The following is a 15,648-nucleotide window of genomic DNA, read 5'->3' as shown; positions in this document are numbered from 1 at the left end:
TCGCTTCTATATGCGTAGAAAGAAGCTTTGATTGGGCTTTTTTCAATTCGCATGGTGTTATTTGGATGTGCGCCAGAATCACACCAAAACCAAAGCAAAAAGGTGTTTTGGCTTCCATCTACATAAAAAGAAGATAATAAAGCTGTGATTGGGCTTATTTCAAGTTGGTGTTTTTGGGGTTAGAATGCACATTCAAACAAAAATCGCAGTGGCATGTTTGTTATCAGCCCAAATCAAGCAAAGTTGTCTTGGTTCCATCTCAATAGAAAAAAGATGATTAAGCTTCGAAAAAGCTCTTTCGGTGTTCATTCAACCACAAATAGCAAAGCGGTGTTGTCAGAGCTGCTCGAAGATCCTAGCTCACAGAGGATCACGCTAGCCAGCGATCATTAAGTAAAAGTCTTTATTGAGTTACAGTTTCCATTCTCAAGCTGCTGCGTGCAACTCTACGTCTAGTAGCTAGATCGGCGAAGCTCCGTCTGATTCTCCGCCCCTTGTGCACCAACTTAATATCCTAGCCCTGCTCCACCTTTTCCGCCTGACTGTTCTCCTCTGGGTCCCTCTGCCCCCCGGGGTTTCTTCCTTCCGGGATTCTTCTGACGCTGACCCGGACCCTCCTGCCTCCTTGCGCCGGGCTTTAGGACCTGGCTCCCTTTCCGGGCTGCTTACTGCGCCGCCTTCCTCTGCATTTGAACTTGGCGCGCGCGCGCCCAACCTTCCACTTTTCGCTTAACCGTTTCTTCGCTCCCCGATGGAGGTGTGGCCACTCCTGACTCATGCCCTCCCTCCTGTGGTGAGCTGCCAGCGCTTGCCACCTGGCTCCCTTCCTCCTCCCTGCTCCCTAGCGGTGACGCTGGTCCCGATTTCCAACTGCTCTCCTCTGAGTCCCCTCTGGCTCTATCTTCCTGGGGTGCCCCCCTAAACTCCCCCCTTGCCCTGGCCACTGGTGCTCCTTTCTGTGAATCCTCTGATTCACTGGAAAGACTCGGAGATCTCGGGTCGTCGTCATCACTCATCTTTTCTTCTGCCTCCTCCCCTTCGCTCTCTGTTTCCTCCCTTGCCCTTGCCTCTGCTCCTAAACCCCTGACATCCATCCCCCCCTCGAAGCCCCCCATTCCCCCCTCCCCTCCTTCCGGTGCTGGAGCTGGGTGCTGCTGTTGCAAAGGGACGAACGTCGGATATCGTTCGCTTCCCGTGGCGGGCCTCCATCTGAAGGCTCCCGGGTCTTCCTCCCTGCTCCCGTCGACGACGGTCACCTCCGCTTCCATCTCTGTGCCGCCGTGCTCGAAACCAGGGTCGTCCCCGAAAACGTCCATGTCCGTCTCTCCCTCACTTCCTCCTGGCGGCGTTGCTCGTCCTGGGCATTCCAGCCACTTTCTGCGGAACTGCTCCTCTGGTTTATCGTCCCACCAATACGAGGGTTCTGATGCAGATCCCGAGGGTGACCCCTCCGGGGAACGGACGTCTTGTGTCGGGTCCTCGTCCGAGTCGAACCCCCGGAAAGTGCTGGCCGAAAGCGTGGGCGTGAAAAGCCAGTCGTCGAAAAAGTCTGCTGGCATTGGTCTATGTGGGAAGAGGGCGTGAAACTCGTCTTTGAGTAGAGGTTCGTCCAAGGCGTAGCCCGGCACCCAGCTGTTCGCACTGGCCGGGGTGCCCTCCTTGGTGAGAAAGTATTCTACCCCCTCTTCCCCCCATCTGGAGTCCAAAATCTCCGTGACTTCGTTGATGCGCTCCTTCTGTGCCACTCCCGCGTGCCCTGTTCTGTCTCTGACCGGACTCGGCGTCGTTCCGGGTTCCTGGAACCTGTGCGGTGCCTTGTAGGGAGTGAGCACCGATCTGTGGAACACCGGATGCATTCTGGAACCCTCCGGAAGTGCCAGTCTGAAAGCTACCGGGTTGACCTGCTCTTCGACTTGGTAGGGCCCCAGTTGTTTATGCCCTAGTTTCTTCTTGGCCAACGACCTGGCCGGCACTGCGTGGGCTGCTAACCAGACCCAGTCTCCCACGTGGAGCTCTTCGCCAACCCTTCTGTGCTTGTCCGCTTGTACCTTGTATGCGTGTTTGGCCAGCTCCAGGTGGCGCCTCAGCTGATCGTGGACTTCCTGCAGCTCCGACGCGAACGCATCCGCTGTCTGCGGCTCCCCCTCCCCCATTCTTTCCAGTCCCGGGAAGGTTCTGGGGTGCCTCCCATTGTTGGCGAAGAACGGCGTGACCCCCGTGGACACGTGCTTCGTGTTGTTGTAGGCGAACTCGGCAAGCGGCAGGTAATCCACCCACGTCGCAGGCTGTTGATTTGCATAACATCTCAGGTACTGCTGCATGATGGCATTGACCCGCTCCGCTTGTCCGTTGGTCTGCGGGTGTCTCGCCGACGCCAGGTTGATCTTGACGTTCAGGAAGCCCATCAGCTTCTGCCAGAAATTCGAGATGAACTGCCGCCCCCGGTCGGACAGAATAGACCGTGGCAGACCGTGAACCTTGAACACGTGGTCTATGAACAGTTTGGCGGTTTGCTCCGCCGTGGCCACCTTCGCACACGGAATGAAATGTGCCATCTTGGAAAACAGGTCCACCACCACCAGCAGTGCCGTCTTGCCTCTCGAGCTGGGCAGATCCGTGACAAAGTCCAGGGCCACCCTCTCCCATGGTTCGACCGGAGTTTGCAGCGGTTCCAACAGTCCGGCCGGCGGTCTGTGCACTGGCTTGGCCCTCTGGCAGGTGTCACACCTCGCCACGTAGTCTGCGACCTCCCCTCTCATTCCAGGCCACCAGAAATCCCTGGCTACTAATTCCACCGTCTTCTCCTCGCCAAAATGCCCGGCCGTGGGCGCGTCGTGCAGCTGCTGCAGCACCTTGGCGCGAAGGTCGTCTCCCGGCACGTAGATGGCCCCTTTACGGATGAGCAATCCATCTCGTAGCTGGAAACCGTCGGCCGCAGCCTTGCCCCTTTGCACCTCTGCCATCTTTGCTTGCGCGAAGGAGTCATCCTGCAACGCTCGTCGCACCGCCTCCAGGTCCACGGTGGCCGCGGCGCACGCCCACACTGTTGGTGCGAAGATGTGCATGGCGGCCGCTGGCGTTGCGTCCTCCAGATACTGTGGCTTACGGGAGAGGGCGTCCGCCATGATGTTAGTGTCCCCCGGGACATACTCTATGCGGAAGTCGAAGTTCGCAAAGAACTCAGCCCAACGTATCTGCCTCTGGTTTAGGAACTGTGCCGTGCGCCAGTGCTCCAGATTCTTGTGGTCCGTGCAAACCTGCACCGTGTGCTTGGCGCCGATCAGGAAGTGCCTCCACGCTTTGAACGCTGCATGAATGGCCAGCAACTCCCTGTCCCAGATGGTGTAGTTCTGCTCGGACTTGCTGAGCTTCCTGGAGTAAAACGCTCCCGGTCGCCACACCCCCTGCTGGTCCTTCTGCAGCAGGACCGCCCCCACGGCTCTGTCCGAGGCGTCTGTCTCCACCCTCATCGGCCTGCTGGGGTTGACATGAAGCAGCTGCTCTTCCGACGCGAAGAGACGCTTGAGTGCCTGAAAGGACTGCTCCGCCTGCTCCATCCAAACGAACTTCTTTTTCTTGGAGCTAAGCGTGTCTGTGATGGCCGCTGTCTGCATAGCGAAGCCTTTGATAAACTTGCGATAGAAGTTCGCGAAGCCGACAAACCGTTGGACCTCCTTCCGGTTGCGTGGACTCTTCCAATCCAACACCGCTCGAACCTTGGCGCTGTCCATGGCGAGCCCCTTGTCAGACAGCTTGTAGCCCAGAAAGTCCACCTCCGTCACGTCAAATTGGCACTTCTCCAGCTTGGCGTAGAGCCTATGTTGCTTTAGCCTGCTCAGCACTTCCTTGACGTGCCCGTCATGCTCCTGCTGCGATTCCGAAAACATCAGGATGTCATCTAAGAAACAGACGCACGTCTTGTAGAGAAGTCCCGCCAACACGTGATGCATGAAAGCTTGAAAAACGTGGGAGCCATTTTGCAATCCAAAAGGCATAACTCTATATTCGTAGGTCCCCAGTGGCGTGAACATGGCCGTCTTCCACTCATCTCCTTCCCGCATGCGAATGAGGTTGTACGCCCCTCGCAGGTCCAACTTGGTGAACACTTTTCCCTTCCGCACCTTCGCTAGGAGGTCGTCGATTCGGGGCATGGGGAAGTCCGATGGCTTGGTCCCACTGTTTAAAATGCGATAGTCCACGACCAGTCTTTTTTTGGGCGTGTCTCGCTTTTTAACAAAGAATACAGGACTGCCCCCCGCTGCCTTGGACTCTCGGATGAAACCGCGCTCCAAATTATGATCTATGAACTCCTTGAGTTCTTGCAGTTCGTCCTCTGACATGGAATACAGTTTCCCTTTAGGCAGCGCCGCCCCCGGCAGCAGGTCAATTTTGCAGTCATATGGTCTGTGAGGGGGTAGTCTGTCCGCCTCCTTTTCGCAGAAAACTTCCAAAAATTCTGCGTACTTGTGGGGAATCGCTTGCAGCGTGCCTAGCAGCAGCTGTGACTCCTCTTCCTCTCCTTCCTGCCGGGGCACGATGCAGTGTTCAGCACAAAAGGAAGAGCCGAAGATCAGCTGCCTCTGGTACCAAGCCAGCGTTGGGCTGTGCTTGTCCAGCCAACTCATTCCCAATACAATGGGCGTATCCGATAGTTGAGTGACATTGAAGCTGATGACTTCTTTGTGATTCCCAAGTCGCATCACCATCGGTGGCGTCTGCTTCACCACTTGCCCCCCTAGCAGCTCCCTGCCATCTACCGTGACAACCTGCAGGGGCAGTGTGGCCGGCAGCAACTGTATAGCGTGTTTGTCGACAAAGTCCTGCCCTATAAAGTCCGCATTGCTGCCCGAGTCCACGGTGATTGGCACGTCCATGGTGATGCCATTGGGCAGCTGGAGAGATGCGGTGAGCCTCACTACTGGTTTGGGCGGGAGGGGGTTCACGGGCTGTAAAATCTCTGGGGACTGCGTCACTAACACGTCTGGCTGGGCCCCAGTGCCTCTTCCTCCAGCCAGACTGCGTCGTTTCCCTGCTGTGGTCCACCTTGCTGCGTCGCTGCAGTCACCATTGCTGAGGCTGCAGTGAGCTTGTGGGGCCTCTGGGGACACTCTTTCGCCATGTGCCCTGGCTCCTCACAGACGTAACACTTCCTGTTCCCTCTAGGAGGCTTCGCTTTCACTGCTGCCGGTGCTAGGGCTCTGGTTGCTGACTGAGCCCTTGCACCTCCCACCTCCATAGGTTCCGCTCCTCCTCCTGGTGGAGGCGTGGATTGCGCCCGCGCTGCGTCTCTGGGAAGGAAGGAGGGGCCCCTGGCTGGTTCGCGCCCTCCACGCCCTTCGTCCCTGCTCCACGGACGTTCTTCCAGCCGCACCCCCACTGCCAGTGCCCTGTGAACGACCTCCTGGGTGGTCCGGGGTCTCTCCCCCCTCGCGATTTCATCTTTAATCGAGCTGTGCAGCCCCTCCCAAAAGAGGTCTCTCACAGAGGCCGAATCTCTGTCCCATTCCAGGGCACTGACCAAAGCGAAAAAGCGGGCATGATATTGCCTTACGCTGGCCCTCCCTTGCCTTAGTCCATGCACCTCCTTCCGGGCAAGATCCACGTCAATGCTTGATAAAAAACACCCATCCATCGCTTTAATAAAGGCATCCGCATCTTGGAGCGCCGGATCCTTATCTCTCCATAGATTGCGCAGCCATGCTTTAGCATCCCCATGCAAATGGGACATGATGAATCCCACCTTCTCTTGCTCATCTCTAAAGTCTTTATTCAGCAGTTGCAGTGCGCACAGTACATCTGCTCTAAAGTTGGGATACTGTTGCAGGTTCCCATCGAAGTGAGAGACCAGACCGCCTGTTCGTCTCGCCAACCCAATTCCCTCCTGTCTGGGTGTCTGCTTTGTAAGCACGTCTAACCTGACTTGGAGATCCCTGCAGGCGGCAGCTGCCTCCTCCTCTCTCTTCCGGGATGCGAGAGCCTCTGCATTCAGTTGTGACACTGCTTTTCTGAGTTCCTCTATCTGCTGCTCAGCCGTCATGTCGGCTGCCGTTCGTGAGCTCGCTGGTAGGCACCTGCTTCTCTCCCCTCCTCGAGGCTGTAGATGCCCACACTTGTGAGACGGAGCTTACTGTCAGAGCTGCTCGAAGATCCTAGCTCACAGAGGATCACGCTAGCCAGCGATCATTAAGTAAAAGTCTTTATTGAGTTACAGTTTCCATTCTCAAGCTGCTGCGTGCAACTCTACGTCTAGTAGCTAGATCGGCGAAGCTCCGTCTGATTCTCCGCCCCTTGTGCACCAACTTAATATCCTAGCCCTGCTCCACCTTTTCCGCCTGACTGTTCTCCTCTGGGTCCCTCTGCCCCCCGGGGTTTCTTCCTTCCGGGATTCTTCTGACGCTGACCCGGACCCTCCTGCCTCCTTGCGCCGGGCTTTAGGACCTGGCTCCCTTTCCGGGCTGCTTACTGCGCCGCCTTCCTCTGCATTTGAACTTGGCGCGCGCGCGCCCAACCTTCCACTTTCCGCTTAACCGTTTCTTCGCTCCCCGATGGAGGTGTGGCCACTCCTGACTCATGCCCTCCCTCCTGTGGTGAGCTGCCAGCGCTTGCCCCCTGGCTCCCTTCCTCCTCCCTGCTCCCTAGCGGTGACGCTGGTCCCGATTTCCAACTGCTCTCCTCTGAGTCCCCTCTGGCTCTATCTTCCTGGGGTGCCCCCCTAAACTCCCCCCTTGCCCTGGCCACTGGTGCTCCTTTCTGTGAATCCTCCGATTCACTGGAAAGACTCGGAGATCTCGGGTCGTCGTCATCACTCATCTTTTCTTCTGCCTCCTCCCCTTCGCTCTCTGTTTCCTCCCTTGCCCTTGCCTCTTCTCCTAAACCCCTGACAGGTGTAATAAGCTCAAACAGGTTGTTTTGGCTTCAAAGTACATAGAAAGAATAATCTTGGATTGCACTTACATCATGTCGTGTTCTTTGCTGTTAATGCACTGACACAGAAATCGCAAAGTGTGTGCAATGAGACCAAGATAACACAACACCATCTTTTCGCTTCCATATGCGTAGAAAGAAGACGAATAGGCTTTGATTGGGCTTTTTTCAATTCGCATGGTGTTATTTGGGTGTGCGCCAGAATCACACCAAAACCAAAGCAAAAAGGTGTTTTGGGTTCTTTCTACATAAAAAGAAGATGATAAAGCTGGGATTGGGCTTATTTCAAATCGGTGTTTTTGGGGTTAGAATGCACATTGACCCAAAAATCGCAGAGTGACATGTTTATTACCAGCGGAAATCAAGCATAGGTGTCAGGGGTTTAGGTGCAGAGGCACGGGCAAGGGAGGAAACAGAGAGCGAAGGGGAGGAGACAGAGGAAAGGATGAGTGATGACGACGACCCGAGATCTCCCAGTCTTTCCAGTGAATCAGAGGATTCACAGAAAGGAGCACCAGTGGCCAGGGCAAGGGGGGAATCTAGAGAGGCACCCCAGGAAGATAGAGCCAGAGGAGACTCAGGGGGGAGCAGCTGGAAATCGGGACCAGCGTCACCGCCAGGAAGCAGGGAAGAGGAAAGGAGCCAGGGGGGAAGCGCTGGCAGCTCACCACAGGAGGGAGGGCAGGAGTCAGGAGTGGCCACACCTCCATCGGGGAGCGAAGAAACGGTTAAGAGGAAAGTGGAAGGTTGGGCGCGCGCGCCAAGTTCAAATGCAGAGGAAGGCGGCGCAGTGAGCAGCCCCGAAAGGGAACCAGGTCCTAAAGCCCGGCGCAAGGAGGCAGAAGGGTCCGGGTCAGCGTCAGAAGAATCCCGGAAGGAAGAAGCCCCGGGGGGTAGAGGGACCCAGAGGAGGACAGTCAGGAGGAAAAGGTGGAGCAAGGCTAGGATATTAAGTTGGTGCGCACGGGGCGGAGACTCAGACGGAGCCTCGCCGATCTAGCTAGTAGACGTAGAGTTGCAGACAGCAGCGTGAGAATGGAAACTGTAATTCAATAAAGACTTTTACTTAATGACCGCTGGCTAGCGTGATCCTCTGTGAGCTAGGATCTTGAAGCAGCTCTGACAGTAGGCTCCGTCTCCACATTGTGGGCATCTGCAGCCTCGAGGAGGGGAGAGAAACAGGCGCCCACTAGCGAGCTCACGAACGGCAGGAGACATGACGGCTGAGCAGCAGATAGAGGACCTCAGAAAAGCAGTGGCACAACTGAACGCCGAGGTTCTCGCATCCAGGAAGAGAGAGGACGAGGCAGCTGCCGCCTGCAGGGATCTCCAGGTCAGGTTAGACGTACTGGCAAAGCAAACACCCCGGCAGGAGGGAATTGGGTTGGCGAGACGGACAGGCGGACTGCTCTCTCACTTCGATGGGAACCTGCAACAGTATCCCAACTTTAGAGCCGACGTACTGTGCGCACTGCAACTGTTGCATAAAGACTTTAGAGATGAACAGGAGAGAGTGGGGTTCATCATGTCCCATCTGCATGGGGAGGCGAAAGCATGGTTGCGCAATTTATGGAGAGATAACGATCCGGCGCTCCAGAATGCGGATGCCTTTATTAAAGCGATGGATGGGTGTTTCTTATCAAGTATTGACATTGATCTTGCACGGAAGGAGGTGCATGGGCTGAGACAAGGGAGGGCCAGCGTCAGACAGTATCATGCCCGCTTTTTCGCCTTGGTCAGCGCCCTGGAATGGGACAGAGATTCGGCTCCTGTAAGAGACCTCTTTTGGGAGGGACTGCACAACTCGATTAAAGATGAGATAGCGAGGGGGGAGAGACCCCGAACCACCCAGGAGGTCGTTCAGAGGGCACTGGCTGTGGGGGTGAGGCTGGAAGGACGTCCGTGGAGCAAGGACGAAGGACGTGGAGGGCGCGAACCAGCCGGGGGCCCCTCCTTCTTTCCCAGAGAAGCAGCACGGGCGCAATCCACGCCTCCGCCAGGAGGAGGAGCCGAACCTATGGAGGTTGGAGGTGCAAGGGCTCAGTCAGCAACCAGAGCCCTAGCACCGGCAGCAGTGAAGGCGAAGCCTCCTAGAGGGACCAGGAAGTGTTACGTCTGTGAGCAGCCAGGGCATATGGCGAAAGAGTGTCCCCAGAGGCCCCACAAGCTTACTGCAGCCTCAGCAATGGTGACTGCAGCAACGCAGCAGGGAGGACCACAGCAGGGAAACGACGATGTCTGGCTGGAGGAAGAGGCACTGGGGCCCAGCCAGACGTGTTAGTGACGCAGTCCCCAGAGATTTTACAGCCAGTGAACCCCCTCCCGCCCAAACCAGTAGTGAGGCTCACAGCATCTCTCCAGCTGCCCACTGGAATCACCATGGACGTGCCAATCACCATCGACTCCGGCAGCAACGCGGACTTTATAGGGCAGGAATTTGTCGACAGGCACGCTGTGCAGTTGCTGCCGGCCACACTGCCCCTGCAGGTTGTCACTGTGGATGGCAGGGAGCTGCTAGGGGGGCAAGTGGTGAAGCAGACGCCACCAATGGTGATGCGACTTGGAAATCACAGGGAAGTCATCAGCTTCAACGTCACTCAACTGTCTGACACGCCCATTGTATTGGGCATGAGTTGGCTGGACAAGCACAGCCCAACGATGGCTTGGTTCCAGAGGCAGCTGGTTTTCGGCTCTTCCTTTTGTGCTGAACACTGCATCGTACCCAGGCAGGAAGGAGAGGAAGAGGAGTCACAGCTGCTGCTAGGCACGCTGCAAGCGATTCCCCACAAGTACGCAGAATTTCTGGAAGTTTTCTGCGAGAAGGAGGCGGACAGGCTACCCCCTCACAGACCATATGACTGCAAAATTGACCTGCTGCCGGGGGCGGCGCTGCCTAAAGGGAAGCTGTATTCCATGTCTGAGGACGAACTGCAGGAACTCAAAGACTTCATCGATCATAATTTGGAGCGCGGTTTCATCCGAGAGTCTAAGGCAGCGGGGGGCAGTCCTGTATTCTTTGTTAAGAAGCGAGACACGCCCCAAAAAAGACTCGTAGTGGATTACAGGATTTTGAACAGTGTGACCAAGCCGTCGGACTTCCCCATGCCCCGCATCGACGACCTCCTGGCGAAGGTACGGAAGGGAAAGGTGTTCACCAAGTTGGACCTGCGGGGGGCGTACAACCTCATTCGCATGCGGGAGGGTGATGAGTGGAAGACAGCCATGTTCACGCCACTGGGTACCTACGAATACAGAGTTATGCCTTTTGGACTGCAAAATGGCGCTCACGTTTTTCAAGCATTTATGCATCACGTGTTGGCGGGACTTCTCTACAAGACGTGCGTCTGTTTCTTGGATGACATCCTGATCTTTTCGGAGTCGCAGCAAGAACATGACAAGCACGTCAAGGAAGTGCTGGGCAGGCTAAAGCAACACAGGCTCTACGCCAAGCTGGAGAAGTGCCAATTTGACGTGCCGGAGGTGGATTTTCTGGGCTACAAGCTGTCTGACAAGGGGCTCGCCATGGACAGCGCCAAGGTTCGAGCAGTGTTGGATTGGAAGAGCCCACGCAACCGGAAGGAGGTCCAACGGTTTGTCGGCTTTGCGAACTTCTATCGCAAGTTTATCAAGGGCTTCGCGATGCAGACGGCGGCCATCACTGACACCCTTAGCTCCAAGAAGAAGAAGTTCATCTGGACAGAGCAGGCGGAGCAGTCCTTTCAGGCCCTCAAGCGTCTCTTCGCGTCGGAAGAGCAGCTGCTTCATGTCAACCCCAGCATGCCGATGAGGGTGGAGACAGACGCTTCGGACAGAGCAGTGGGGGCGGTCCTGCTGCAGAAGGACCAGCAGGGCGTGTGGCGGCCGGGAGCGTTTTACTCCAGGAAGCTCAGCAAGTCCGAGCAGAACTACACCATATGGGACAGGGAGTTGCTGGCCATTCATGCAGCGTTCAAGGCGTGGAGGCACTTTCTGATCGGCGCCAAGCACACGGTGCAGGTTTGCACGGACCACAAGAATCTGGAACACTGGCGCACGGCACAGTTCCTGAACCAGAGGCAGATACGTTGGGCTGAGTTCTTTGCGGACTTCGACTTCCGAATAGAGTATGTCCCGGGGGACACCAACATCATGGCAGACGCTCTCTCCCGCAAGCCACAGTATCTGGAGGACGCAACACCAGCGGCCGCCATGCACATCTTTGCACCGACAGTGTGGGCGTGCGCCGCGGCGACCGTGGACCTAGAGGCGGTGCGGCGAGCGTTGCAGGGGGACTCCTTCGCACAAACGAAGATGGCAGAGGTGCGAGGGGGCAAGGCAGCGGCCGACGGTTTCCAGCTACGAGATGGATTGCTCATCCGTAAAGGGGCCATCTACGTGCCGGGTGACGAACTTCGAGCCAAGGTGCTACAGCAGCTGCACGACGCACCCACGGCCGGGCACTTTGGCAAGGAGAAGACGGTGGAATTAGTAGCCAGGGATTTCTGGTGGCCTGGAATGAGAGGGGAGGTCGCAGACTACGTGGCGAGGTGTGACACTTGCCAGAGGGCAAAGACGGTGCACAAACCGCCGGCTGGACTGTTGGAGCCGCTGCAAACTCCGGTCGAACCTTGGGAAAGGGTGGCTCTGGACTTTGTCACGGATCTGCCCAGCTCAAGGGGCAAGACGGCAGTGTTGGTGGTGGTGGACCTGTTCTCCAAGATGGCGCATTTCATTCCGTGTGCTAAGGTGGCCACGGCAGAGCAAACCGCCAAACTGTTCATAGACCACGTGTTCAAGGTTCACGGTCTGCCACGGTCTATTCTGTCCGACCGCGGGCGGCAGTTCATCTCGAACTTCTGGCAGAAGCTGATGGGCTTCCTAAACGTCAAGATCAATCTGGCGTCGGCGAGACACCCGCAGACCAACGGGCAAGCGGAGCGAGCCAATGCCATCATGCAGCAGTACCTGAGATGTTATGCGAACCAACAGCCTGCGACGTGGGTGGATTACCTGCCGCTTGCAGAGTTTGCCTACAACAACACGAAGCACGTATCCACGGGCGTCACGCCGTTCTTCGCCAACAACGGGCGGCACCCTAGAACCTTCCCGGGACTGGAATGCAGGGGAGAAGGGGAGCCGCAGTCAGCAGATGCGTTCGCGTCGGAGCTGCAGGAAGTCCACGATCAGCTGCGGCGCCACCTGGAGCTGGCTAAACACGCATACAAGGTACAAGCGGACAAACACAGAAGGGTTGGCGAAGAGCTCCACGTGGGAGACTGGGTCTGGTTAGCAGCCCACGCAGTGCCGGCCAGGTCGTTGGCCAAGAAGAAACTAGGGCATAAACAACTGGGGCCCTACCAAGTCGAAGAGCAGGTCAACCCGGTGGCTTTCAGGCTGGCGCTTCCGGAGGGTTCCAGAATGCATCCGGTGTTCCACAGATCGGTGCTCACTCCCTACAAGGCACCGCACAGGTTCCAGGAACCCGGAACGGCGCCGAGTCCGCTCAGAGAAGGAACGGGGCACGCGGGAGTGGCACAGGAGGAGCGCATCAACGAAGTCACGGAGATTTTGGACTCCAGATGGGGGGAAGAGGGAGTAGAATACTTTCTCGCCAGGGAGGGCACCCCGGCCAGTGCGAACAGCTGGGTGCCGGGCTACGCTTTAGACGAACCTCTGCTCAAAGACGAGTTTCATGCCCTCTTCCCACATAGACCTATGCCAGCGGACTTTTTCGACGACTGGCTTTTCACGCCCACGCTTTCGGACAGCACGTTCAGGGGGTTCGACTCGGACGAGGAACCGACACGAGACGTCCGTTCCCCGGAGGGGTCACCCTCGGGATCTGTCTCAGAACCCTCGTATTGGTGGGACGATAGGCCGGAGGAGCAGTTCCGCAGGAAGTGGCTGGACTGTTCCGGCCGAGCAACGCCGCCTGGAGGAAGTGCGGGAGAGACGGACATGGACATTTTCGGGGACGACCCTGGTTTCGAGCACGGCGGCACAGAGATGGAAGAGGAGGTGACTGTCGTCAACGAGAGCAGGGAGGAAGACCCGGAAGAGTTCCGATGGAGGCCTGCCACGGGAAGCGACCGATATCCGACGTTCGTCCCTTTGCAACAGCAGCCCCCAGCTCCAGCACCGGAAGGAGGGGAGGGGGGACTGGGGGGCTTCGAGGGGGGGATGGATGTCAGGGGTTTAGGTGCAGAGGCACGGGCAAGGGAGGAAACAGAGAGCGAAGGGGAGGAGACAGAGGAAAGGATGAGTGATGACGACGACCCGAGATCTCCCAGTCTTTCCAGTGAATCAGAGGATTCACAGAAAGGAGCACCAGTGGCCAGGGCAAGGGGGGAATCTAGAGAGGCACCCCAGGAAGATAGAGCCAGAGGAGACTCAGGGGGGAGCAGCTGGAAATCGGGACCAGCGTCACCGCCAGGAAGCAGGGAAGAGGAAAGGAGCCAGGGGGGAAGCGCTGGCAGCTCACCACAGGAGGGAGGGCAGGAGTCAGGAGTGGCCACACCTCCATCGGGGAGCGAAGAAACGGTTAAGAGGAAAGTGGAAGGTTGGGCGCGCGCGCCAAGTTCAAATGCAGAGGAAGGCGGCGCAGTGAGCAGCCCCGAAAGGGAACCAGGTCCTAAAGCCCGGCGCAAGGAGGCAGAAGGGTCCGGGTCAGCGTCAGAAGAATCCCGGAAGGAAGAAGCCCCGGGGGGTAGAGGGACCCAGAGGAGGACAGTCAGGAGGAAAAGGTGGAGCAAGGCTAGGATATTAAGTTGGTGCGCACGGGGCGGAGACTCAGACGGAGCCTCGCCGATCTAGCTAGTAGACGTAGAGTTGCAGACAGCAGCGTGAGAATGGAAACTGTAATTCAATAAAGACTTTTACTTAATGACCGCTGGCTAGCGTGATCCTCTGTGAGCTAGGATCTTGAAGCAGCTCTGACAATAGGTGTTTTGGTTCCATCGCAATAGGCAAAGGACGAATAAGCCTCGAATGCCCTTTCGGTGTTCCTTCACCCACAAATAGCAAAGCGGTGTAATAAGCCTAAACAAAGCCAAACAAGTTGTTTTGGTTTCAAAGTACATAGAAAGAATAATCTTGGATTGCACTTACTTCATGTCGTGTTCTTTGCTGTTTATGCACATTGACGCAGAAATCGCAAAGTGTGTGCAATGAGACCAAAATAACACAACATATTTTCGCTTCTATATACGTAGAAAGAAGCTTTGATTGGGCTTTTTTCAATTTGCATGGTGTTATTTGGGTGTGCGCCAGAATCACACCAAAACCAAAGCAAAAAGGTGTTTTGGGTTCCATCTACATAAAAAGAAGATAATAAAGCTGTGATTGGGCTTATTTCAAGTTGGTGTTTTTGGGGTTAGAATGCACATTCAAACAAAAATCGCAGTGGCATGTTTGTTACCAGCCCAAATAAAGCAAAGTTGTCTTGGTTCCATCTCAATAGAAAAAAGATGATTAAGCTTCGAATAAGCTCTTTCGGTGTTCATTCAACCACAAATAGCAAAGCGGTGTAATAAGCTCAAACAGGTTGTTTTGGCTTCAAAGTACATAGAAAGAATAATCTTGGATTGCACTTACTTCATGTCGTGTTTTTTGCTGTTAATGCACATTGACACAGAAATCGCAAAGTGTGTGCAATGAGACCAAAATAACACAACAACATATTTTCGCTTCTATATGCGTAGAAAGAAGCTTTGATTGGGCTTTTTTCAATTCGCGTGGTGTTATTTGGATGTGCGCCAGAATCACACCAAAACCAAAGCAAAAAGGTGTTTTGGGTTCCATCTACGTAAAAAGAAGATAATAAAGCTGTGATTGGGCTTATTTCAAGTTGGTGTTTTGGGGGTTAGAATCCACATTGAACCAAAAATCGCAGACATGTTTTTTACCAGCCCAAATCAAGCAAAGTTGTCTTGGTTCCATCTCAATAGAAAAAAGATGATTAAGCTTCCAATAAGCTCTTTCGGTGTTCATTCATCCACAAATAGCAAAGCGGTGTAATAAGCTCAAACAGGTTGTTTTGGCTTCAAAATACATAGAAAGAATAATCTTGGATTGCACTTACATCATGTCGTGTTCTTTGCTGTTTATGCACATTGTCACAGAAACCGCAAAGTGTGTGCAATGAGACCAAGATAGCACAACACCATCTTTTCGCTTCCATATGCGTAAAAAGAAGACGAATAAGCTTTGATTGGGCTTTTTTCAATTCGCATGGTGTTATTTGGGTGTTCGCCAGAATCACTCCAAAACCAAAGCAAAAAGGGGTTTTGGGTTCCTTCTACATAAAAAGAAGATGATAAAGCTGGGATTGGGCTTATTTCAAATCGGTGTTTTTGGGGTTAGAATGCACATTGACCCAAAAATCGCAGAGTGACATGTTTATTACCAGTGGAAATCAAGCATAGGTGTTATGGTTCCATCGCAATAGGCAAAGGACGAATAAGCTTCGAATGCTCTTTCGGTGTTCATTCACCCACAAATAGCAAAGCGGTGTAATAAGCCTAAACAAAGCCAAACAAGCTGTTTTGGTTTCAAAGTACATAGAAAGAATAATCTTGGACTGCACTTACTTCATGTCGTGTTCTTTGCTCTTAATGCACACTGACACAGAAATCGCAAAGTGTGTGCAATGAGACCAAAATAACACAACACCATGTTTTTGCTTCCATATGCGTAGAAAGAAGAAGAATAAACTTTGATTGGGCTTTTTTCAATTCGCATGGTGTT

The sequence above is a fragment of the Podarcis bocagei genome, assembly GCF_964188305.1.
Source record: "Podarcis bocagei genome assembly, chromosome: 17".
NCBI classification, from domain to species: Eukaryota; Metazoa; Chordata; class Lepidosauria; order Squamata; family Lacertidae; genus Podarcis; species Podarcis bocagei.
Note: the sequence above shows the minus strand (reverse complement) of the source record.